Genomic DNA, 27,231 nt, shown 5'->3' on the forward strand with positions numbered 1-27,231 from the left:
TGGATTCACTTTAACTTTCTTGTGTTTCCCCACTCTCTGACTTTGTCTCAGTGCCCATGGACTACATGCAGTGTTGATTGCATGATCATGTAAATTGCACAATTAACATATAGCCATAGGGCAGGAGAAGATGGCATTGCTTTAAGGTGGCCATACACTGGTCGATTTGCCATCAGATTCGACCAACAGATAGATCCCTCTCTGATCGAATCTGATCAGAGAGGGATCGTATGGCTGCCTTTACTGCAAACTGATTGTGAATCGATTTCAGCATGAAACTGATCACAATCTGTGGTGGTGCTGCCGCCCGCATACATTACCTGTTCCGGCCGGCACGAGTCCTCACAGTCTCCTCTGTCTCTTCTCCGCTGGGCTTCAGGGCTGTAGCTTCACTTCTTTCTGACCTGGGAAGTTTAAACAGTAGAGTGCTCTCTACTGTTTAAACTTCCTACCGGGACAGGAAGTTCAGTGAAGCTGCAGCCCTGGAGCCCAGCAGAGAAGAGACAACGGTGACCGGGAGGATTCGCGCCGGCCGAAACAGGTAATGTACTGCGGCTGTATTGCGTCAGGCATTCGAACGCCGCTATCGACGCACTCCTGACCCGGCGGTCATCAAGCAAAATGTTCCGCACAGACGGCTCGACTGGACGGGAACGATTGATTTTGGACGGAAATCAATCGTTTGCGCAATGATTTCACAGCAGATGGTGTATGGGCCCCTTAAGAGTGCCTTCATCTGAAGGCGCCATCATACTTCTTAAATTTTTGAGATAAGAAAGAGGGACACTTAAGCCACGCCCCTGCCACACTTCTAATCATGCCCCCGACATACCTCTAGCCACGCATGCCATAAAGATTTCATAAGGAAAATGTTTTAGAACTCAAATGACAATGGGAATAAAGTTTAGAGTCAAACACATTTTTCAGTAGAGAAATATAAATAAATAAATAAATAAATAAAAAAAAAAAAATAATAGTGTGTGTGTGTGTGTGTGTGTGTGTGTGTGTGTGTGTGTGTGTGTGTGTGTGTGTGTGTGTGTGTGTGTGTGTGTGTGTGTGTGTGTGTGTGTGTGTGTGTGTGTGTGTGTGTGTGTGTGTGTGTGTGTGTGTGTGTGTGTGTGTGTGTGTGTGTGTGTGTGTGTGTGTGTGTGTGTATATTTATTTACGTAGAGGGACAAAGTTTTGAAAGAGGGACAAATGAGGAGGAAAGTGGGACAGAGGGACAGTTGGGAGCTATGCCCCATGTAAATGTTGCTATGGGCCCCCACGATCTCTAGCTACGCCACTGCCTGTGCGAGGAATATTGCAACATGTGGAACTAAAACTTCAACATAAAACATTCAAAGAGAAAATGGAAGGACAGACCACCACCGGCACCATTCAGCTTATTAAAAGTTCAAGTGCGAGACAAGTGCAAACAGTATGCCCATCATGATGCTAACAGGCATGGATAGCAAAAAGCACGCATGCACTTGGCTCAGAAGAAGCTAGGATTCCCCTCCGCGAAACGGTCATTAGGTCGTTCACCACGGCGCCCACTGCCACGCTCCTGACTCCAGCGTTTAAGTTCCAGCTAAGTACTCACTTATGCTTTTTGCTATCAGTGCCTGTTAGCATCATGCTGGTCATGCTGCTTGCACTTGTCTCACACTTGAACTTTTAATAAACTGAATAGTGCCGGATTTCCTGCTCTCCGTTTTACATTTTGGATACTATCCTATATTCTGAGCACGCTCAGTTTGCTGGAGCAACTACTGTACACACTTGCTGCCTGTCCATTTTACAATCGCATGTCTGAGTGAAGACACTGCCTTACTTTCATTTAAGCTTTAAGAAGACCTGAGAAAAAAAAAGTGAAAAGAGAAGTTGCAGCACTTGACTTACTCATGTCCATATCACATATTCTCTATTCTCATACTCCTAGTCGCATATTCTCATACTCATAGTCGCATATTGAGAAGATTATTTAGTATTTACATAGCGCCGACATCTTATGCAGCACTGTACAGAGTATTTTGTCTTGTCACTAACTGTCACTCAGAGTGGCTCACAATCTAATCCCTACCTTAGGCATATGTCTATATCGTGTTGTGTATTTCATTGTAGTCTAGGGCCAGTTTTTTAGGGGGAAGCCAATTGACTTATCTGTATGTTTTTGGGATGTGGGAGAACCTACAAACTCCTAGCATATGTTGACCTGGCTGGGATTCGAACCAGTAACCCAGCACTACAAGGCGACAGTGCTAACCACTACACCACCGTGCTACCCATGCTGAGAAGACTGCTAAGGCCTCTTACCCACATACTGCGATTTGGCCTGCATTTTAGGAACGCAATCTGAAACCATCTGCAGGTACATCAGAAATGTATAGACTAAAGTGTCTGATGTCCCCATCCATGCTTTGCAATTGGATTAGTAAAGCCTAGTTTACAATGAAAATATGCAAATGCATGGCAACTCCCGTTCATTACAATGAATTGGGCAGCCACCCGCGTTTTCATAATGCGTTCAAGTGAGAAGGGGCCTAAGATGGATAGACTGCATATGTGAAGCTATGAATATGCCTATGCAACAGCTGAAAAGAAGCAGTGATTGACATACACTTCCAGCGTGCAGAAGTACATATGGTCACAAAGAGTCTGAGTTGACTAAACAAATGAGGAGGAGGATAGTAGCTAAAATGTAGAAGTGGTCACAGTTTGTGTTTATGGTGTTGTGGGCATTTTATTGCATTTTAACTACCAAACTTTTTTATTTTGCAATTGTGAAACTTATCTGGATCCTGTGGGCGTGGTTGGGATTCGGCTATATTTATAGTGAATCAGAGTATGAGCTTTTACTCTGAAACCTGCATTGGTATTTGTAAAGCTCTCAAAAGCTTTGACTATCACTGGAGACTTTTGTATTCTAGATGTCGCAGTAGAGTGTTGTACTGTTAGCCAATAAATGGTATCATCCCGATTCATAACTTCCTGCCTTATATTATATTAATAACAAGTACTGAGCAAGTATTTTTTACATGAATAATGATGTATAACTGCCCTATAATTAAAGCTTGTATAAACACAGTCATCATGTACACACTTCCTTATGTTTTTATTACTGTACAGTCATTCACAGTGTTATCACAGCCGATATACTAGTATGAAGATGTCTAATGAGATTCATTCTTACACTGAAGGCTTAAAGTGACCCTAAGGCCTTGTTCACATTGGGTGCGTTCAGAAACGTGTTAAAGAGCATGTAAAAAAAGTTTGTGCGTTGTTGTGTGCTTTTTTTTATAAGCAAGTTTTTTGCTTATTGTAGCCGTTGTCAATAAAGATTTGTTTTCATATAAAAATGGTTTTTTTTGTTTTTTTGTTTTTTAGTTAGGGGTAAAAACCGCATGCGCTTCTATGTGCTTGTATGTGCTAGAAAAAAACCTAAGGGATCAGGTACCGCAGGACGACAGAGCACTAAAGACGCTGTACATATGTGTCATCTGCTTCTTGCTGACAACATGTATGTTGCTATGTGGGGGTGGCGATGGAGGGACTATGGGGTCGATTCATTATTGTTACTGCGGTGTAACAGCGCAAGTTAAATGGGTACATGCACTATTAAAGCAGCTTGACTTAGTTATCCTTCATGCAAATTACTCGCACTAGTGGCAGCGTACTGTGCGTAACTAAGCAATGGCCGATGCTCTCAGTAGCCCCACGGTAGTGACTTATCGCTGACCGAGATACTTCAGTAGCACTGCCACTACTACATAGTAGTGGTCGCTCCAGTAAAGTTTTGTGGTAGCGATAAGTCACTACCGCGGCTAATGAAAAGTCGACCGTTGCTTAATTACGCACGGTACGCTGCCACTAGTGCGCGTAGCGTGCATGAGGGATAACTAAGTCTCCCTGCTTTAATAGCCACATTTAACTCGTGTTGTTGCAGCGCGGTAACTAATGAATTGACCCACAATGAACTTGAGCAAGGAGCGACTTCCAGTGGGCAAGGGAAGGGTGAGAACAAAACGATTGCGTAATCGGCGGGTGTGGGGAAACGCTAAATATCTGACATGCTGGTTCTTCAGCAATCGACGCTGCTGTACCCACACTGGTCTGACCACCCGATTCTCAGCCATGGTGGTTGTTCTCGTCTGCCACGGCCAATTTCAGACCAACGTGGTTATGGGCCATTAAGTAAAGCCGAGCAACAAAAAATGTATGTAGTTCGAGGTGGTTGTGTGTGTTCCTTGTTCCACAGACGCACACTAGATGGCGCTTAGCCAAGGCGGTAAATCGGACTATATCAGCTGAGAATCCAACATGTGCGGGGCATACTGCAGTGCTCCCAGATACATTGCTGAGAGATCCAGAATGGCGGATCACCTTGGCGAAGTGCATTATTCTCGGACTTACCCCTTCCACTCCATCATGGGCTGCGTGTCATCCCTTCTCCCGACTCCATAGCAACAGAATGTGTCTGTTCAGCTCCCAACCCTGGACTGTTGTCCGAGTGATCAAGTCCCGATCTGTGTGTTTGTTTGCATGTAAGATAAAGAGAGAAACCGAGAGTCCAGTATGGTGTAGTATGTATTGGATCAAGGGAGGAGAAGTGATTAGTAAGTATTATACTCACAAACATGGGTTACCGTTCAGGTAACCACTGTATAGGCAGGTGTGGAGATTAGACCTGTCCCCACTCAGGATTAAGATGTCGCTCTCTGTAGAAGGAATGGAGGGTCTAATCACCCTTCCACCAATGGTGGATATCTTGACAAAAAGATGTACAGAGGCGCCAACAGGATAAAAGATTACTAAAAAGCTTAAAACATTCGGGTGGCGGCGGTGGACCGGCCACTCAAAAATAGACTTGATGCTCCCCAGAGGTGCCTAGCGTGCACTGGACCTATACCTGTGTAATACTCCCATTGTTGAATGCCTGATGAAGCGGGATATTGGCCCGTGAAACGCGTTGCTATATTGTTCGTGGAGTATGTGAATAAATTGTCTGTTAAAGTGACAGCATCAAGTCTATTTTTGAGTGGCTGGTCCACCGCCGCCACCCGAATGTTTTAAGCTTTTTAGTAATCTTTTATCCTGTTGGCGCCTCTGTACATCTTTTTGTTTGCATGTAAGCACCTTAACCATTTGCGCACCAGCAGTCTCAGGCCTCCTAAAGTGGACCTGAACTCTTGCACAGGACATATGGAAAACCGAGAGAAATGCACCCTGTATGTATTTAGAGAGTTTAGCCTTTCTAACTCCCCCTCATCTGCAACTAATCACAAATGTAATTTAATCTCTTATGTGTCAGCTCAGGAATCTTGGCAGAGACACTAATTTGTAAGCACAGGATGTTAACCGTATGTCTGCTTTCATAAAAGCAGGAAGTAGACACTGCAGATATATTGCAGGATTTCTATCAGCTGTAGCAAAGAAATGCTTTTATTTAAATGTTATTATGCAGTTGCTTATCTTTTAGAGCAGGAAGGAAGTTCTGAGTTCTCGGAGTTCAGGTCTGCTTTAAAGAGAAACTGTGACCAAGAATTGAACTTCATCCCAATTAGTAGCTGATACCCACATTTACATGAGAAATCTATTCCTTTTCACAAACGGATCATCAGGGTGTGCTCTATGGCTGATATTGTGGTGAAGCTCCTCCCACAAGAAACTCTTGAGGACCATGGTCCTGGCAGTTTCCTGTCTGTGAACCTTGTTGCATTGTGGGAAATGGCTGTTTACAGCTGTTTCCAACTGCCTAAAAAGTAAGCAGCTGCTACATTACCTACCAGCAGCAAAAATGTCACCATGTGATAAATCTCCGAATGTAAATAAGGGATTTAATTTTTTTTTACAATGTGCAAACTGACTAAATCATTTATACATAATTATTGTAAAAATGAAGCACTTTTTATTACAATATTTTCACTGGAGTTCCTCTTTAAGCACCAGAGACTATCGTGTTTTCTGTTTTTGTGTCTTTTGCTTTCTCATTGTACACTATCGATGATTATGGGAGCTTATTTGCAAAAATATTAATATACCCTCATGGCATACATATTTAAAAAGCCAAGTTCCTAAGGTAACAATACATGTTTTTTCTCTTATATTCTGACACTTTGTTTTCATTTTACAAGTCTTTTATTTTGGTACAGAATATGCGAAAATGTAATTACTTTTGATTCAGTTTGTGACTAAAAAGAATACACAAGACATGGGCCTCAACCCTAAAACTCTCTAAACTCCATTCTACAACTTATCAGGGTTAAACTGTTACCACACATGTCTCTTGTAGTTTTACTAAGACTTTCCCAAGGATGATCATATTGTTGAAAATTACTTTTTTTATGTTGGATTGAGTTTGTCCCTACCCATTTTTTATGTGAAGTGCGCCAAGCTTTAAGAGGCACTAAAATGTATTCTACAACTCTTCACAGTTAAAATGATACCACATATGCTGCATTTGGTAACAAACTGGTGGTTCACTCTCTACAAATACACTGGACAAATCTATTCGTCCAGTTAGGCTTAAAGGGACACTTAAGTCAAACAAAAAAAATAAGTTTTACTCACCTGGGGCTTCCAATAGCCCCCTGCAGCTGTCCGGTGCCCTCGCCATCTCCCTCCGATCCTCCTGGCCCTGCCGGCAGCCACTTCCTGTTTCGGTGACAGGAGCTGACAGGCTGGGGACGCGAGTGATTCTTCGCGTTCCCAGACACATTAGCACCCTCTATGCTGCTATATGGTATATGATATATGCTATAGCAGCATAGATGGCGCTATTGTGGCCAGGAACGCGAGGAATCACTCGCGTCCCCAGCCTGTCAGCGCCTGTCACCGAAACAGGAAGTGGCTGCCGGCGGGGCCAGGAGAATCGGAGGGAGACGGCGAGGGCACCGGACAGCTGCAGGGGGCTATTGGAAGCCCCAGGTGAGTAAAACTAATTTTTTTTGTTTGACTTAAGTGTCCCTTTAAAGAGGAACTGTAACGACAAAACGTCCCCTGGGGGGTACTCGCCTCGGGTGGGGGAAGCCTCCGGATCCTAATGAGGCTTTCCACGCCGTCCTCTGTCCCTCAGGGGTCTCGCTCTCCCTCCGTGCAGCGGTGACGTCAATATTTACCTTTCCGGCTCCTGCGCAGGCGCTCTGACGGCTGTCGGCTCCGAAGTAGGCGGAAATACCCGATCGCCGTCGGGTCTGCTCTACTGCGCAGGCGCAAGTTTCTGGCGCCTGCGCAGTAGAGCGGACCCGACGGAGATCGGGTATTTCCGTCTTTTTCCCTGCCGAAAGCAGCCACAGCTCCCCCGCTGGAGCCAGCAAAGGTCTGTCGCTGGCTGTTCGGAGGGCTGCAGCGAGACCCCCGTGGGACAGAGGACGGCGTGGGAAGCCTCATTAGGATCCGGAGGCTTCCCCCACCCGAGGTGAGTACCCCCCCAGGGGAGGTTTTTGATGTTACAGAGTCTCTTTAAGGCTGCATTTCCACTTGTGCGGTGCGAATTGCCGCGGTAAAAATTCGCATGCGGATGCGAATTTCGCATGCGGGTCTATACGAATTTTCATGCGAATTCGCACGGATGACGATGTATGCGAATTTAACCATGGCAGTGCTGGTGTGCTTTTCCATTGTTTCTATGCGAATTCGCATGAAAATTCGCATGCCCAAACCTCATGCGAATTTCCTATTAAATACATTGTATGCAATTCGCATAGCGGTATGCGGTATGCGAATTCTGCGAATTTTTTCTGCACAGAAAAACGCAAAGGAATCCTGCTATGCGAATTTTCATGCGAAAAACGCATGCGAATTCGCTATAGTGGAAATGAGCCCTTAGTGGTTAAACCAAGCTGTGTGAACACTGTGATTGGCTCATAGTGATCAGGTTAGTAAGGTCAATATTAAACAAGATTTCTGCCTCAATGTTGACTAATATCTAATAATGGCAAAGTGCAAGGCCAGATAAACCATTGACAATGGGAAGAGGATGGTCCCTTAAGGCCCGTCCACATGCTCCATCATTGTAAGATACGATCCCCATCTCTTACTGCAGAATGTATGAGAACGTAGCACATATTCAGCGACCGCACAATGGTGATCCACTGATTGGATCATTGTAAAAGCGTTAAAATTAGGACTTGGAAGTGCAATATTCGCCACATGTGAGTACTTTAAATGGACTGTTTATTGTTCGCTACAAAATAACAGTAATTATCGTCTGAACCCATCCGCCAGCACGGATCGGTCTACACGGATGACAGCTGCTGTCTTTTACCCTTGTTGGAGATTTTTGCATTTTTATTTTTTTTTGTATTTTTTTTTTTTAATCTGTTTTTTAGTTGGCCAATCATAAATTGTGCATTGTATGGCCTGCATAAATTGAGGTGTGTTGAAGGGGCGCATTCATTACTTCAGTGGCTTTGCTCCATTAGGTGACCCTCTTATCAATCAAATTAAATTAAAAATCGTTTTATTGGCATTACCAAGCTTCATACAAGCATTGCCAAAGCAATGGGAAAAGGAGGGGACATGGAAGGGGTGGTATTAGGAGTACAGTGGGTAAGCAAACCATGGACAGTTTTTTAGGTGTACAGTTCATTTAAAGAGAACAAGGCTTTCCACGTCCTCCGCAGTAGCTCCTATCCGGTGCTGACACCCCCAGACAGCTGCAGACAGCAATATTTTACCTTTTAAAGAGGAACTCCAGTGAAAATAATGTAGTAAAAAAAAGTGCTTCATTTTTTACCATAATTATGGATAAATGATTTAGTCAGTGTTTGCTCATTGTAAAATCTTTCCTCTCCCCGATTCACATTCTGACATGTATTACATGGTGACATTTTTACTGTGGGCAGGTTATGTAGCTGCTCCTAGCTGTTTTGGCTGTTAAAGATAGCTGTAAACGGCTAATTCCTGTCTGTGAACATTGTTACATTGTGGCAGTTTGCCCAGAGTACCGCGGTACTAATAGCTTCTTGTGGGAGGGGTTTCAGCACAAAATCAGTCATACAGCGCCCCCTGATGGTCTGTTTGTGAAAATCATTATATTTCTCATGTAAAAGGGGGTATCAGCTACTGATTGGGATAAAGTTCAATTCTAGGTTGGAGTTTCTCTTTAAGGCTGCATACATTTGCATATAAAATTTGCATAATCCTTCATCAACTCAAAATTATTTGCATCTTTTTGTGACCAACCCTTGGTGTGACCTTCTCTTCTTTCATTCATTCATTCATTCTCTTTAGAATTTACTGTCAGGGTTAACTGTAACGTGTAGTGAAGAGTGAATCAGCGGCTCTGGGCTCACTTGTTTGGATTGGGATAACAGTCTGATTTGTCATCCGGGTAGGTGATATTATGTCAGAGCCAAGGCAGTGCAACACATTAGGCCAAACATCTGCATCACACTCTTAACTCCTTCGCTGTACAGAGCACACTCTTCATCCGTATGTCCTTGTACAACTCTGTGTCCTCACAAGCTCCAGCTGGCCCCGATCCATCTCACACTACTGGAAGGTTTACACAAGTCCTGTCTTCAGAATAGCCAAGCAAATTGTTTGTATTCCCTCTTTACGCTTTACAGAATCTCCCTCCCACCACCACACCTCTAACTGGGACTTCTGGATCAGATCTGAGCTGCATTTCCACACCAAACTTACCCCAACTCCCGGTGCTAAGTGAGCAAAGCTTGTGCATTTTACAGAACAATTTCCAATGCAATGGTAGTCAATGGGCCGCATCAAAAACCTCATATGCGTTTTTGTTCCTAACCTGCGTTTTAAAACTGCTGGTTTTGTTGCATAAGTTTCAAAAACGCACATAATGAAAGTCAATGGTAACGCCATGGAATGCATTTTGTAGGCATTTTTCATGCATTTTTATATGCTTTTTAAAAAAGTTTTCTGATGTATTTCTGCTTCCTGTCTTCCTAGTGCTTTGCATAAAACGCAATAGAAAAACGCATGGAAAACGCATATGCGAACTGCAAACTCGTTAAAATGCACGCAAAACGCTAGAAAAACGCACTGCAAACGCAAAAACGCGGCCATTCACGCACTGAGAAGTGTACTCCCAGCCTCGGTGTTTCTTATCTCATGATGCCTCTATATACAGGTTTTTGTAAAGGGTTGTTTTTAAAGGAAAACTGAAGTGAGAAGAATATGGAAGCTGCCATATTTGTTTCCTTTTTAACAATACCAGTTGCCTGGCAGCCCTGCTGATCTATTTGGCAGGAGTAGTGTCCCATTAACACCAGAAACAAGCATGTGGCTAATATTGTCAGAAACACCTGATCTGCTGCATGCTTGTTCAAGAGACACTTAAGCCAGAAAAAAGTTTTACTCACCGGGAGCTTCTACCAGCCCCCTGCAGCAGTCCTGTGCCCTCGCAGCCACTCACTAATCCTCTGGTCTCCCGCTGCCAGCTAGTTCTGCTTCTACCAGCCCCCTGCAGCAGTCCTGTGCCCTCGCAGCCACTCACTAATCCTCTGGTCCCCCGCTGCCAGCTAGTTCTGCTTCTACCAGCCCCCTGCAGCAGTCCTGTGCCCTCGCAGCCACTCACTAATCCTCTGGTCTCCCGCTGCCAGCTAGTTCTGCTTCTACCAGCCCCCTGCAGCAGTCCTGTGCCCTCGCAGCCACTCACTAATCCTCTGGTCTCCCGCTGCCAGCTAGTTCTGCTTCTACCAGCCCCCTGCAGCAGTCCTGTGCCCTCGCAGCCACTCACTAATCCTCTGGTCCCCCGCTGCCAGCTAGTTCTGCTTCTACCAGCCCCCTGCAGCAGTCCTGTGCCCTCGCAGCCACTCACTAATCCTCTGGTCTCCCGCTGCCAGCTAGTTCTGCTTCTACCAGCCCCCTGCAGCAGTCCTGTGCCCTCGCAGCCACTCACTAATCCTCTGGTCTCCCGCTGCCAGCTAGTTCTGCTTCTACCAGCCCCCTGCAGCAGTCCTGTGCCCTCGCAGCCACTCACTAATCCTCTGGTCCCCCGCTGCCAGCTAGTTCTGCTTCTACCAGCCCCCTGCAGCAGTCCTGTGCCCTCGCAGCCACTCACTAATCCTCTGGTCCCCCGCTGCCAGCTAGTTTCGTTTTTGCCGACAGGCCCGTCCGGACTGGCCACGCGTAGCTTTTTCCGCATTCCCGACTGTAATTAGCGCTATTGCGTGCCGCAACGCGTACAAACATACGCGCTGCCGCATTACACACGCATAGATATGCGGCAACGCGTATTTTTGTACGCGTTGCGGCACGCAATAGCGCTAATTACAGTCGGGAGTGCGGAAAAAGCTACGCGTGGCCAGTCCTGAGGAGCCTGTTGGCAAAAACGAAACTAGCTGGCAGCGGGGGACCAGAGGATCAGTGAGTGGCTGCGAGGGCACAGGACTGCTGCAGGGGGCTGGTAGAAGCTCCAGGTGAGTGAAACTCATTTTTTTTTTCTGGCTTAAGGTTCACTTTCAGGGTCTATGGCAGAAAGGATTAGAGGCAGAAAGAACAGCAGGATTACATTTTTCATCCTGTCCCATCAATACTTTTGATAGATTTTTAATCAAAATTGATCTAAAATTGATCAATCTGACAGTTTGTAAAATCGATTTCCAGCAGATGAATCAAATTTGTGATTGAATAGAATGAGAAAATTGACCGCTACAGCACATAGACATCATAGTCAGTTGGACACATTTATATGCTACACATAGCGGTGTGCTCTGACAACTCGCTGTTGTATGTATTTCTTTGTGCAGCGCAGTTTCACTCTGTGTAGTTAAATGACGTCAGCACTGCAATGGACAGCAATGCAGGTGCCCTGTGTATCTGTTCAATGCACACCCACCAGTGTTTCAGTGCATTGCACTTATGTGCACTAACATATTGCATGTTAAAGGATACCCCGAGGTGACATGTGACATGAGATAGACATGGTTATGTACAGTTCCTAGCACACAAATAACTATGCTGTGTTCCTGTTTTTCTTTCTCTGCCTGAAAGAGTTAAATATCAGGTAAGTAAGTGGCTGACTCAGTCCTGACTCAGACAGGAAGTGACTACAGTGTGACCCTCACTGATAAGAAATGCCAACTATGAAACACTTTCCTAGCAGAAAATGGCTTCTGAGAGCTGGAAAGAGATAAAAAGGATCAATAGTTTATAGATTTTAGCTCTGGCATACTTCAATGAATGTGTCATTGAGCAAAAACAATAGTTACATAGTTATTTTGGTTGAAAAAAGACATAAGTACAACACCAACACCAGCCTGCTCCCTCACATATCTCTGTTGTTCCAGAGGAAGGCGAAAAAAAACCTTACAAGGCATGGTCCAATTAGCCCCAAAAGGGAAAAAAAATCCTTCCCGACTCCAGATGGCAATCAGATAAAATCCCTGGATCAACCTCATTAGGCATTACTTAGTAATTGTAGCCATGGATGTCTTTCAACGCAAGGAAAGCCCCCTTTAAATGCAGGTGTAGAGTTTGCCATAACGACTTCCTGTGGCAATGCATTCCACATCTTAATCACTCTTACTGTAAAGAACCCTTTCCTAAATAAATGGCTAAAAAGTTTTTCCTCCATGCGCAGATCATGTTCTCTAGTCCTATGAGAAGGCCTAGGGACAAAAAGCTCATCCGCCAAGCTATTATATTGCCCTTTGATGTATTTATACATGTTAATTAGATCCCCTCTAAGGTGTCTTTTCTCTAGACTACATAAACCCAGTTTATCTAACCTTTCTTGGTAAGCGAGGCCTTCCATCCCACGTATCAATTTTGTTGCTAGTCTCTGCACCTGCTCCAAAACTGCAATATCTTTTTTGTAATGTGGTGCCCAGAACTGAATTCCATATTCCAGATGTGGCCTTACTAGAGAGGTAAACAGGGGCAATACTATGCTAGCATCTCGCGTTTTTATTTCACTTTTAATGCATCCCAAAATTTTGTTGGCTTTAGCTGCAGCGGCTTGGCATTGAGTACGATTATTTAACTTGTTGTCGATGAGTACTCCTAAGTCCTTCAAGTTTGATATCCCCAACTGTATCCCATTTATTTTGTATGGTGCTAGACCATTGGTACCACCAAAATGCATGACTTTACATTTGTCAACATTGAACTTCATCTGCCATGTATGTGCACATATAGCCATCCTATCCAGATCCTGTTGCAATACGACACTATCTTCCTGAGAGTTGATAATTCTGCACAATTTTGTATCATCTGCAAAAATAGCAACATTGCTCACTACTGCATCTACTAGGTCATTAATAAATAAATTAAAGAGAACTGGACCCAGTACAGACCCTTGTGGGACCCCACTGCCAACAGTCTCCCATTTTGAGTATGATCCATTGACCACAACTCTTTGTTTTCTGTCCATTAGCCAGTTCCCTATCCATGCACACAGACTCTTCCCCAGTCCTTGCATCCTCAACTTTTGCACCAGACTTTTGTGGGCAACAGTGTCGAAGGCCTTTGCAAAGTCCAAGTATATCACATCTATAAAACGGGTAAAACTTAAAAAGTAGATTTAAACATAAAATAAAACTGTGGAATATCTAAAAAAGTCATTTTTAGGAGAAGGAAGATAGATACAATCATTTATTTCATTCGGTTTTTTTTCCACCTCGGGTGTCCTTTAAGAACCTGCTGTGGATTTGAAGCTGAACACCTCCTGTAGGACAGAAGAGCCGCATGTATTTTTGTCTAAGCCGAAGAAGCTTGCATTCCGTGCATTAATGTGATACCGCGCCATGATTATCTGCTGGCTGCCTTGCCAAGTACTCCATGAACCTCATGTTGATCTGATTAAATCCAGTTGGCTTTATTTAAGTCTAAAGAAGTTTACAAATACTTCACTGCTGGGAGGCCCTTAGGAAATACACTTGCCATGTGTTTGAAAATAAAATGAAAGTTTAATGTTGAGACTTTGGATCCAGAGTCCTGTACACGGCTAATTTCCTGGCAGATGTATGGCGCTGGCGGTGAGGTCACACCTGTAGTATTGCACAGCTGCACTTGGCTTTTTATGGATGAGGCTTCAAAGTTATATGTTGGCAAAGGTTTCATCGTATAAAGGACAGAGGTTTAAATATGACTTAAGTGAAATTCCACCCATTTTTTTTTTGTTTCAGAAATAAGCAACCTCTCTGGTCCAGATTTATACATTAAAGGAATACTGTAGGTGGGTCGGGGGAAAATGAGTTGAACTTACCTGGGGCATCTAATGGTCCCCCGCAGACGTCCTGTGCCCGCGCAGCCACTCACCGATGCTCCGGCTCCGCCTCTGGTTCACTTCTGGAATTTCAGACTTTAAAGTCAGAAAACCACTGTGCCTGCGTTGCCGTGTCCTCGCTCCCACTGACATAACCAGGAGTGTATTCCGCAGGCCCAATATGGTCTGTGCCTGCGCTGTGCGCTCCTGGTGACAACAGCGGGATCAAGGACATGGCAATGCAGGCGCAGTGGTTTTCTGACTTTAAAGTCGGAAATTCCAGAAGTGAACCGTGGCGGGGCCGGAGCATCGGTGAGCGGCTGCGCGGGCACAGGATATCTGCGGGGGACCATTAGAAGCCCCGGGTAAGTTCAACTCATTTTCCCCCGACCCCCTACAGTATTCCTTTAAGATTAATGGTTCATATAATTAGGAAGCAGAGGTATTTTTAAAGGGACACCGAGCACCTCTCATGGGCATGCCTTTAAGACTCTGACCAGTACTGCAAAGTACTTAAAGTACCTTTCTGTAGCTTGTGCTCTCCTCTTTCATTTGATGCCTGAATCGCCGTTCTACACCAAATAGTTTTCATTCGATTTCAGTTTAAAAATCGCGGCTGCCATCTTGGCTAGGTTATAACGTCTGGGTCTCCCCTGTCTTCTCTGTTAGAGAAGTGCATCAGTGAATGAAGCAGGAAGAGGAAGTGACACGCATGGCCATTGCAAGAGGCTCCTCCAGAGGGGTCATAGCACGACTTTGTTGGAAGTCTTCTGGCTTAAAGGCATGCCCATGAGAGGTGCTCGGAGCCCTTTAAGGGTATGGAACAGCGTGGCTTGTGCAATGGGTGCCAGGTTATTAGGGGCACAAATTAGCTGCTACGGCACCAGGTTGGCTATGAATGCTGCCTTAGCTGATGCGTGTAGTGACCTGTGTATGCTGTTATCCTACTCTAACCATGGTGGGCAGAGCACGTTGTCTGATCTGTTACTTGGGGGTGTGTGATACTGGGGTCTATGCAGTTGATGGAGAAAAAGAAGCCAAGGTCGCACCAAGGATACTGGGGTCACTGGTCGGTCATGGGGTGTTGTCTGTTACTGGGGTCTGGGATGGGGGCTTCCAGTTATAAGTTTTGTTTGGTTAAAAAAAAAAAAAAAAAAAAAAATCTGGTTGCTATGGACAGCAGTGACTTCCTTCCCTTTTATACAAATCTTGCATCAACAGCTTCTCTGACGTTTTAAAGAACAAGCGACACCCATGCTAACCTAGAAATAAAAAACACATATAGTAGATAAATAGTACTCCTACTTACATAACAGATGTATTGTGCTATCCACGTAATGATTCCTGTGAATTTTCCAAAGGAAAAGCAGAAAATCCTATTGCAGGCAGTGGCCATTTTGCCAAGCTAATGCTGACATCATATCCTCCCTGACTCTTGTTTTTCCCCCTCCTTTCTCTTGCTCATTGTGTATTCATTAGCTGCCCTCCTCCCAGAGTCTTCTTTTTATTTACACATCCAATCACTGAGTCACCTCAGCCTTACTTGTAAACACAAGTGATCAGCTAGGCAGGGAAATAAATAGAAGAGGAGGAATATATTCTAGATAAAAAAAACTCCCAGCATTCAACTTTTTGGCACTGTTTGGCACTAGGGCCAGTGCTCCTAAAGTATGTGATAACTCCAAACCATAACAGCAAAAAAATTTTTGAATGCAGGAATAACATATTTATCACTTAATACACTCAGACCAGTTGCTGTTGAAGTTTGATTTTTATGGTGACAATACCGCTTTAAAAGACATGTATTTCATAGCCAAGGGGTTCAGCAAACTTCTATTGAATAGGCTGAATAGGACACATGGAAAATACATGCAGACACAATGGTGAAGCAGAGAACGCACCTATGTCCTGTGTCTCTGGCTTACAGGTCTGTATATCCCCAGCTGCATGGGGGTGAAGCCAGGTTTACTGCTGAGGTGTGATTTCCTGAGCTGTTTTGTGTAATGTGATCCGGGAATGAAATCCAGAGACCAAATGGCTACAGTATGTGTGTGATCATTTCACCCTAGTCTTTATTCTTCCCCTGTGAGAGAGATTTACTTTATAACCATGATGTAATTGATGGAGGAATTGGAAGGAGACGAGTTCTCAGAGCAATATGGATGACTGTGTATGCTATTACACATCTCACAGGTGTTCAGCGCTGTCCCAACCTAGGCCTAGAAATAGATGGGACAACAGATGTATATCCTTGAGGGTTGCTTATCCCAGGACCAGACAGCGGTTCTGATGTAAATAGCTACAACAAGCTATACAACACATATATGTGAACGCATGAGCTTGTCGAACCTTTGGCCATATGGGCTTGTTGATAATTTAGGAGTACTTAAAAGGAACCTGTACTGAGTAAAATTATTTAAAATAAACACATGAGGTAACTTCAAATGAACATTACATAGTTACCTTGCCATCCGTTCCTCTCAGAAGCTCACCATTTTCTTCTGACAATAATCGCTTCCAGTTCTGACAATATTTTGTCAGAACTGAAATATATCAGTTGCTGTCAGTTACAGCTGAGAGGAGAACTGATGTGAGGCAGGGGTCACACTTACCGGCTTTCGTACTCGTTTTCTGCACAGAAAAACTGACTTCAACTGAGAACTCATGTTAATCAATGAGCTAGGTCACACTTTAATGCAGATTTCGCATGCAGGAAAAAAACTGACATCTTGCGCAATTTGTCAGTTTTCTCTATAAATTACATTAGCTGTTGTAAGGTAGAGGTCACATTTGTCTTTCAGTTTTCTGAAAAGTGTAGAAACTGAAAGACAAGTGTGACCCCTGCCGGAATGTTTCCCTATGGCTCAAGTGGGCGATGTTACAGTTTAACTGAGTGCTGACCAGAAAGCTGTTATGGGGTAATAGCCATTTTCAAAATGGAGGACGGAGAATTCCATTGATCACAGTGGACAAACATGATGCAGGAGAGGAAAAATAGATTGAGGAGTAGACTACATGGGAGGTAAGTATGACTTGTGTATGTTTATTTTGACTTTTAATGTTTAGTTCAGGTTTTCTTTAAAGTGGACCCAAATTAAAAATACAAGATTTCAGAAATAAAATCTATTTTCTAACTTATAATAATATTTAGCAGCCTTTTTCAGCTTAATGATGGCAAATATAAAATATTTTGCATTTATTGGAGGAACCCCTCCCTTCCTTTCATATTGCCGGGACAAAATCTGGCAGACTGGTGGAGGAGATAAAAAAAACACAGGCTGCTACTGATGTCACAGGGGAGGTGATCTCAGCTTGTGTGAGATTTCACATAGACGACACGCCCCTGTGAGGGAGGGTAGCTGATGACAAACACATTCATGATCTAAAACCTCCTACTAAGCTCAGAGGTAATGGCTGCCACCTGTATCACCCTAGTTATTGAAAGAGAAGGGTGAAAAGCATGCACTGACATGCTCATAGGCTTGAATGAGTGTTTATTTATCTTTGTATGTGTCAGGAGTGGTGCAACTAAATATTTTGAATTTCAAAACATGTTTTGATTTGGGTCCGCTTTAACGTGCCTAAAGGAACACTATCAATACCCAAGTTTTCTAAAATGGCAATGTACAAATAATGTCTGCGTAGCTATGTAAATGTTATCCTAATTGTCATGTTAAATATCAGAAGCAAAAGCTGTAATTCATTGCGTGTAGATTTTAGCTACGTTTGGAATGTCTCATTTGGATAGGTGAATCTCTACAGCTTGACCTGCTAAGAACAGTGTAACATTGAAGCAGAGTTATTTGAAAACAAAAGCCTGTCAGGTATCGGGTTTCACACACACAATTACAATTGTTTATGTTGCACATGATACATTTTCTCTGTTCTCTGAGTGAAAACGTTGCCTGTCTCTGACTGAACTCTCTGCACACACAGAGTTAACAGATGCACTGTGATGGAATTCCCCCCTCTCCTCATGGCTCACTCTGCAGTTAGATTACAGCAGACTGCCCTCAGAAAAATGTGAAAGGAATTAGATAACCATAAACCAAGAGATAAGGATCAAATGTATACACCAGTACTTAGCAGCACTCCCCAAACATTTCCTATCTCAATTGGAAACAAACTGTTAATCAATAGAGTTCCTTTTAAAGGACCTCTGTCGCAAAAATCTTAAATTTAAAATACATGTAAACATATGCAAATAAGTATGTTTCTTCCAGAGTAAAATGAGCCATAAATTACCTTTTTTTTTTTTTTTTTATATATGTTGCTGTCACTTACAGTAAGTAGTAGAAATCTGACATTACAAACAGATTTTGGACTAGCCTATCTACTCATGGGGGGGGGGGGGTGGGGTGGGAGTTTAGGGCTTTCTTGATTTTTAAAAGAACTTAGTGAATGGCAGTTGCTCCGTCCAACTGCCACGTAAGTGTGCAGCGAGCAGGGAGGCTGGCTAGCATCGTTGTATAAATCCTTTTTTTCAGGGAATGTCTTTATAAAGAATAAAGGCAATACTGAGGATCCCCATGAAGAGATGGACTAGCCCAAAATCTGTTGGTAATGTCAGATTTCTACTACCTACTGTAAGTGACAGCAACATAGGAGAAAAGTAATGTATGGCTCATTTTACTCTGGAAGAAACATACTTATTTGTATATGTTTACATGTGTTTTAAATTTAAGATTTTTGCGACAGGGGTCCTTTAAAGGAAATTTTAAGATTTTTGTGACAGTTCCTCTTTAATGATGGAGCATTGGTGGAGTCTCCGAGTTAAATACTTTGAAGCAGGGTGTCTCGGTTCTCAGTGCTGAGCGCAGAGTCTAGGCGATGCTATAGCAGCAATACTATTGTGCGCGGGGTACATAAGGGTAGTTTGGGGTTACATCTCCTGAGAGTTGCGACAGCTCGGAGGGGGACTAGTATTTGGACGCAGGAGACCAGAGTTCAAATCTCGGCTCTTCCTGTTCAGTAAGCCAGCACCTATTTAGTAGGAGATTTTGGGCAAGACTCCCTAACACTGCTACTGCCTATAGAGCGTGACCTAGTGGCTGCATCTCTGGCGCTTTGAGTCTGCCAGGAGAAAAGCGTAAAATGTTCTTTGTCTTGTCTATTTAACTCCACCTGGGATATAAGCGGCAACCAGGTGAGCTGCCATTTGGCTCACATTGCGCCTGGCTTCCCAGCAGTGTAATTAATGTAGGAAGGTGATGACTCCGCCCCTCAGAATTGTGGCCATGTTTTTGCTTTGTTTGTATTTTTTTTTTTCAAATCTGTGTCGAGGCTTTGGCCACTCGCATCTGCCTAGCTACGGTACCCCAACCCCTCCCCTCCTCCAGCTCGGGCAGCTATGATCTAATTGGTGGCTGCCGAGGAGCTGGAGCGGGCCATGGCAATGCAGGTGGAGGTCTCAGCTTCGGCAGACTCCTGAAATCCGGCCTCGTTGCCGAGGAGCTTGGCAGAGCATTCACTTACAGCTAATCCGGTAAGTAAGTAACCATGCCCCCCCCCCCCAATATGTATGACGGTCTTTGTCTTTTATAGCAAAGGTACTATTTACAGTGTACCAGAGGCTAACACTTATATAAGATTTAGACAGACATTCCTGTGGCTTCCTCCACCCCCTCCGCACTGATCACTCCCAAGCCGCCTTCCTCCGTTTTCTCGCTCTCCCGTTAGCAGCTCTGCAAGTTTGGCCAGTCGGCGCATGCGCAGTGTGATTACGCGCACCCCTTAGTCTCAATCATAGCTGGGAGCGTTCTGCACCTGCGCAATAGTACTGCGCAGGCGCAGAATGCTCCCGGCCACGGGAGTGGGGAGCACACGGTCGGGCTATGCATGTGCAGTGCACCCTGACTCCCCAAGCGATCGGAGTGGTTAACGGGAGAACGAGGAGGCGGAGGAAGATGGCATGGGAGCGATCTGTGCGGAGGGGGCTGGAGGGAAGCCCCAGTTATGTATAAAAAGTGGTCATCTCAGGGTCACCTTAAATATAAAACCCGACAGTCAGGACTAGGGATGATCAATGATATGTAAATACTTCAGAGTTGATAAAAATGTATGTACATTTTTATGCAAATATATACGCAGCTTTAAAATGGACCAATCAATTTAAACCTGAGACTTGATTGGTCCGTTTACAATCTGCATATATTTGTATACAAATTTAGAAACCTTCGCATAACCTTGCAAATATTTGCATGTTATTGATCATCCCTAGTCAGGACTTGACCCTGTGAACTAGATGAGACAGAACCTTACAGTATTTGACAGAATTTGGAGGAGAAAGAGCCTAATTTTAAAGGATACCCGAAGTGACATGTGACATGAGATAGACGTGTATGTACAGTGCCTAGCACATAAATAACTGTGCTGTGTTCTTTTTTTTTTTTTTTTCTTTCACTGGCTGAAAGAGTTAAATATCAGGTATGTAAGTGGCTGACTCAGTCCTGACACACTACAGTGTGACCCTCACTGATAAGAAATTCCCCCTTTTATCTCTTTCTTTGCTCTCAGAAGCCATTTTCTGCTAGGAAAGTGTTTTATTGTTGTAATTTCTTATCAGTGAGGGTCACACTGTAGTCACTTCCTGTCAGGACTGAGTCAGACACTTACATACCCGATATTTAACACTTTCAGAGTAAGAAAAAAAGGAACACCGCATAGTTATTTGTGTGCTAGGCACTGTACATACACATGTCTATCTCATCATGTCACATGTCACTTCGGGTATACTTTAAGGATAACACAAGGCTGTCCCATTTAACCACAGTTTACAAAACTGCAACCACCGCTAGCAGTTGTCAGCAGATGCGTCTGCTAATCACAATGCAGACACACTGCTTTGCTGCAAGAACTGTCCATCTATGGAAGTTATAATATTGCATGTACCATCACAATAAACACAAATGTGAATGTTCCCGGTTTGCTGCTATAAGTGCCTCCTTTCATGGCTGTGGGAATTAGCGGATCTGAACAGTATCTGAGGTCGGACACTACTGCTGGACAATGAGGCCTGGCTCACGGTCAAAGTTCCAGTTAATCCAGAAGGTACTCATTAGTTCAGGTCTTGGTTCAGCACAGGACAATCAAGCCCTTCCACACCAAGCTGATTAAGCCTTTATATCTTTATAGACCTATTTATCTTTATAGACATTGCATTGTGCATAGTGGCAGTGTTATGGTGAAACAAAAAAAGGGCCTTCCCCAACCTGCGTCCTTAAAGTTGGAAGCGCAAACTTTTTTACAATGGCGTTATTTATAGCCTTAATTTTTTTCCAACATATATACATTTTTCACTAGCAGTTCGAGATAATATTACTTGTGTTGTGTTTACAAGTGAACTTATTGCTGCCCTTGTTTTGCAATCTTAAATAGGATTGGGGGAAGACTCTTTGGCCTGCTGTGTACCACATGTGGAGAGTTAGGCCCCGTTCACACTGCACGCGTTTCCAGCCGCGTTTTGGAAACGCGTGCGGGAGGCCGACACGCACGACATCAGACAGTGCATAGAGTGCACTGTCTGATGTTCACACTGCATGCGTTCCAGACCTGTGCGGTCCGGGAACGCATGCTGCACGCATTTTTTGCAAAAAACGCGTGGCTGTCCCATTCACTTTTCAGTGATGGGATCAGCCACGCAACGCACACAAACGCGGATGGCGTGCGTTTGCATGCATTGCGTTATGCACACATGGCCATCCGCGTTTGTGATGTGAACGGGGCCTAAGGCAATGCTTTCTGACTCTGCTACAGAAGTTAACTTGCCTTGAGAGCCCCCAATTTCATTAAAAAGAAAAAAAATTATATTAATTTATAAATCATTTAGTCTGGGTTTGTCATTAGTAAAATCTTTCCCGTTCTATTTATCACAGGTGGTGACATCTTTGGTGCTGGCAGGTGATCTCTGCTGAATGTTCATTTAGGCCTGAGACACACTGTGCCTTTCTGAGACACTGAGTGCTTTTCTGACAATCAGCGCTGTCTGAGCAGTTTTAAAAAAAAACAAAAACAAAATAATGCTCCCTTTGACTTGCATTAAAATCGCAGTAAAATCGCCACAATTGTGTTTTTCCCAAAAATCGCAATCACTGCAATTTTGCAATGATATTATTGTAAGTCAACCCGCAAAACTCTCTCTCTCTGGCCTTCCAGAATGCTGTAAGTGACTGTTAGAGCAACAGTTTCCAGAACAGTCGCTGTACAGACATGTGTCTTGGCCATAGCTGCACAGCCTGTTCTAAATCCAAGGGAAACTGGGAAATTAGAGGTGCAGCAGAGGATGAGCAAGCGGTGCTTCCTAGTCAGAAGACCAATTGGAGACTAGTGCTTGCTTGCTTGCTTGCTTGTTTATGTTTCATGATGTAGCATCACAAAATTCAGTAGGGCGGTTGTACGGATGCATGCGCCTATATATAATTTTTTTCTTTTTTTGTACAAACTGTTCCGTCTAGTGATGATTCAGCAATGTAAATCTCGAGTCTGTTCGCAGTTTACATCATTAATCTGTACCCATTGTCCTGCATGGCTGTACACTATGTTTTGGAATTCTAGAGCAGATGGTCTGTGGAAAAATATTGAAACAGTCAACTGCTATTTTGTAGCGTTATTATTATACCGTATATACTCGCGTATAAGCCAAAGTACCCTCTTTTTCCACAGAAACCATGAAAAAGTGATTGACTCGCGTATAAGCCCCCTCACCAGTATAGCCCCCTCCACAGTAGCTAAATGTGCCCCTAGTTCAAATCAGCCTGATAGCCAGATGTGCCCCGAGGATGACACAGCCGTGTCTCAAGAGGCCACTATATGGCATCCCCGATATGAGACACAGCAAATGCCACACAGGAAGTGCCCGTGATTATTGCACCACTAACTCATTGCTTGCACACTCCGCTCCACATGCCAGGGGACACAGGTAGTCTTCAGCACCGCACTCTACACACCATGTTGCAGGGGATGGGGGCCACAGACACAGCAGGGAGCCAGCTGGCAAGAGCAGGATCACTAATGCACAATCCTTACACTCCTCTGCCAGTAACAAAACCTGCTTCACCATCCGTGCTGCTCCACTGACTTGCTTATAAGCCGAGGGGGTAACATTTTGTGCTAAAAAATTAGGCTTATACTCGAGTATATAAGGTATTTTTTGTAAGGATTTTATGCAGTAGAATGTCAAGTTTTTGTGGAGTAGCACTGAAGTGTTTTGGACTTGGAAGCAGGAAATTTGGGCTCCACCATAGGCGTCTATAGAAATTTCAGCTATATGGGAAAATGTAAGTGCCCAATAAAGTAGTGGGCATTGCAAACTGCAGCTACAAATAGTGGACGGCCAATATTTTTCATTTGTATGCGCCGTGTATATAAGTGGGTTTGTGGCAAGGGAGGGTGGGGGTCAAGGTTAGGCACCAGTGGAGGTCTTTTAAGGACAGGAGTCTTGGGGGGGGTAGGAAGGGGCAATGGTTAGACAGGAGCGGTGGTTATCGGTAGGAGTTAGGGTTAAGCATCAGCAGGGGCAGTGATTGGGCAGGGGTTAGGGTTAGGAGTCGCCAGGGGCAGTGATTAGGCAGGGGTTAGGGTTAGGAGTCGCCAGGGGCAGTGATTAGGCAGGGGTAATGATTAGTCAGGAGTTAGGGTTAGGCGTCGCCAGAGGCAGTGATTAGGCAGGGATTAGGGTTAGGCGTCGCCAGGGGCATTAATTACGGTTAGGTGTTGGCAGAGGCAGTGGTTATGGTTAGGCATCGGAATAGAGAGGGCTCTGTGTTAGAATAGGGATAAGTTTAACTGTGGTAAAATATCGGTAACATTTACCAATATTTTGCTATAGTAATTAGCACTGCACGATAGTAGAATATCGGTAATTTTACCAATATTGTACCAGCGACTATTTCCAGCACCCAAATCTCCAGGCACCCTTTTTGCATGTATGCTTTTGACTGTTAGGGAGTACTAAGCACATGTGTAAGATTGTTCTGTAGTGTGAAAGCTGTAGTTCCTACTGCAAATCTCATTTAAAGCACACATATTACTGCTACCTGCCATTTGACTTTGCAGACAGGAGTAGTGATCATTTGTCAAATCTTATTTAAATAAACTAGCGCAGTAATCGGTTTTTAGCATGGTGGGACTTTGCGCAAATTAGGTTTGCACATTTGCAATAATCCATATATACTGTGTTTTTTGGCATATAAGACTACTTTTCAACCCTTTAAAATCTTCTGAAAAGTCAGGGGTCGTCTTATATGCCGGGTGTCATTGATGCCGGGTGATACAGGATGCGCATACATGATATGCTGAAGTTTAGGTGATGCTGATAAGTGATGCGCGTACGCGACATGCTGCTTAATTACCAGATGCTGAAGATTCGGCGGTCCCCACTTATGCTGGGGAGTAGCTCACTGCTCATGCTGCAAGGTCTGAGACACCCAGTGTATGGAAGAAAGATTAAGGAAACACGCCCATAAAACATGCCTCTTCCACCTGTCTGGCCCGCCCTATCCTGTTCTCTCCTCTCAGATCCCGCTGCTGAGGACTGCGGTGAATAGGCACAGGCGCACATGTGTGAGAGAAGGAGATGGAGGTAAATAGGATACAAGGTGGGCCAGACTGGTGAAAGAGGCGTGTTTTATGGGCACAGCGTGATCCATTCTTCCATACTGCTCTGATAAACAGGGAGAGCTGACCAATCTATTTAGGGAGAGTTGACCAATCTAACCACTCAATCACCTGTACTTTTCTATACTGGGTACCACATACAGTACAGAACCAGTATCTGTTCATACATAGCACCAGTATTTGATGTTTTTTCAATTTTTATTTGGTGTGCATTGGAAGAGCAGTAGTTTCGTACGGCGAGTATATCCCAAACTCTATATTTTAACTGGAAAACTTGGGGTGTCGTCTTATACGCTGGAAAATACGATAAATGTCTTCGCACGTATAGGATAGCCTATGCCTGTTAATATAGAGCTAAGGTTAAAGAGGAACTTTAACCCAGGATTGAACTTTATTCCAATCAGTAGCTGATACCCCCTTTCCCATGAGGAATCTTTACCTTTTCTTGAATAGATCATCAGGGGGATCTGTATGGCTGATAATGTGGTGAAACCCCTCCCACAGTGTGATGTCATGACCATGGTCCTGACAGTATGCTGTCTGTGAACCTCGTTGCATTGTGGAAAATAACTGCTTTGTCCAACTGCCAAGCAACCACTATCTCTCTTTGTGCAAAGAACTCTTAAGGGGCCCATACACCTAACGATTTTCCCGCCAATATACAGCAGATTCGATCACTGGGATCGAATCTGCTGTGAAATGGTTGCGCAAACGCTGACAGATCGACCGATTTCCATCCGAAATCAATCGTTCCCATCGATCTGTCCGTGCGGAAGAATTCGCTCGATCGCCGGCGGGTCTGGAGCGCATCAATAGCGGCGTTCGAATGCCCGCCGACCGACGCTAGCGGCAATACATTACCTGCTCCGGCCGGCGTGTGTCCCCACTCTCTCTGCGGTCACTTCTCCGTGCTCGGCTCCTCCAGCTTCACTGGACTTCCTGTCCCGGCAGGAAGTTTAAACAGTAAAGCTCCCTCTACTGTTTAAACTTCCCCGGCAGGAAGTCCAGTGAAGCTGGAGGAGCCGAGCACGGAGAAGTGACCGCAGAGAGAGTGGGGACACACGCCGGCTGGAGCAGGTAATATATGCGGGGGGGGGGGGGGGATTTGCACCACCACAGATTGTGATCGGTTTCATGCTGAAATCGATTCACAATCTGTTTGCAGTAAAGGCAGCCATACGATCCCTCTCTGATCATAGAGGGGTCTATCTGTTGGTCAATCTGATGGCAAATCAACCAGTGTATGGCTACCTTAAGTTAATGAACACTGCGTAGAGGTCACATGGCAGGACTAAAGATGTCACCACCTGTGATAATTTCCAGAATGTAAATCAGGGAGAGGAAAGATTTTACAATGGCTAAATAATCTATAAATAAATATTGTAAACAATAAGCAGTTTTATCCATTGTTGTTTTCTCTACGGTTCCTCACTACAGTACAGTAAAAAAAAGTCTCAAAACGGCTAGCATTTTAAAGTTTGTGCAATAGCAAGTGGGTCCCAGAGCTAAAGGGGTTTTGTTTCTGGCCAGTGTTCAGTAAAGGTGGCCATACACTCGTAGATTTGCAGCAGATTCAACCATCAGACTTCTGTCAGATGCCTGTCAGGTCGATTCTGACAGGAATCTGATGTGTGCCACACACTAGGAACAGATTTCCAATAGATGTCAGAATAAAATCTATTGGAAATCGATCTGAATGCATTTTTGCCCCATTAGGTCCAATGCCACTCAATGGGCCATCGAGCTGCTGCCAGCAGCAGACCGACCTAAATTTTCCATCCTATCAAATCGATCGATCGGCTGATTCGATAGAATAGATTTCTGATCGATCGATGGCTGAAATCGACCAGTGTATGGGCCCCTTAACTGTATTTGCTCCTGATAGTATGCCAATATTTGTAATCATTAGATAACATTTATAAAACCTGTATATGCAGCCTTTTAATTCATTTTGAAAGATAACATTAGATATTAACAATAAGACAATAAACCTATAGTATATGGTGAGTTTGACAGTTATTTTAGGATGTAAGGAAACGTCCCCGTTTTGTACTGACATAAGGAAGAGTTTATTTCCCTTTCGCGTGCATGCGGTTCCAACCTTTTTATAGGCCAATGGATCCATCTGATAATGAAACTAACTGGGCATGACAGGGGCAGACGGGCTGTGAAGAGCCTGGAGCTGTGTGTCTGCTGCTCAGCTTTGCCTTGTTGGGTATAATAACAGAGAAAAGCTCGCCCGAGAGTAGCACTGTTATGAGCCCTGCCGCTGTTGACCTCATTCTAAAGGTACACGGTTACAGATCTTCAATAGGTTGAATTAAAAACCTTGAAACTAATAAAAAAATCTCTTGTAAATGAAAGACCTCTGGAGCGATGTTTGATAAATATGTTGGGTAATTAGTATACCATCTATTTGACTGCCTCTTTTTTAAAGATATTTATTCCACTTG

At 44.1% G+C, this 27,231-nt stretch overlaps 1 protein-coding gene across 5 annotated transcripts in view; it reads left to right on the plus strand.

Moving 5' to 3' along the window:
* The window catches only part of MAPKBP1 (mitogen-activated protein kinase binding protein 1), a 254,641-nt gene that overhangs the window by 120,632 nt on the left and 106,778 nt on the right, over positions 1 to 27,231 (plus strand). The window lies entirely within an intron of this gene.

Source organism: Hyperolius riggenbachi, chromosome 9 (assembly GCF_040937935.1).
Source record: "Hyperolius riggenbachi isolate aHypRig1 chromosome 9, aHypRig1.pri, whole genome shotgun sequence".
Classification (NCBI taxonomy): Eukaryota; Metazoa; Chordata; class Amphibia; order Anura; family Hyperoliidae; genus Hyperolius; species Hyperolius riggenbachi.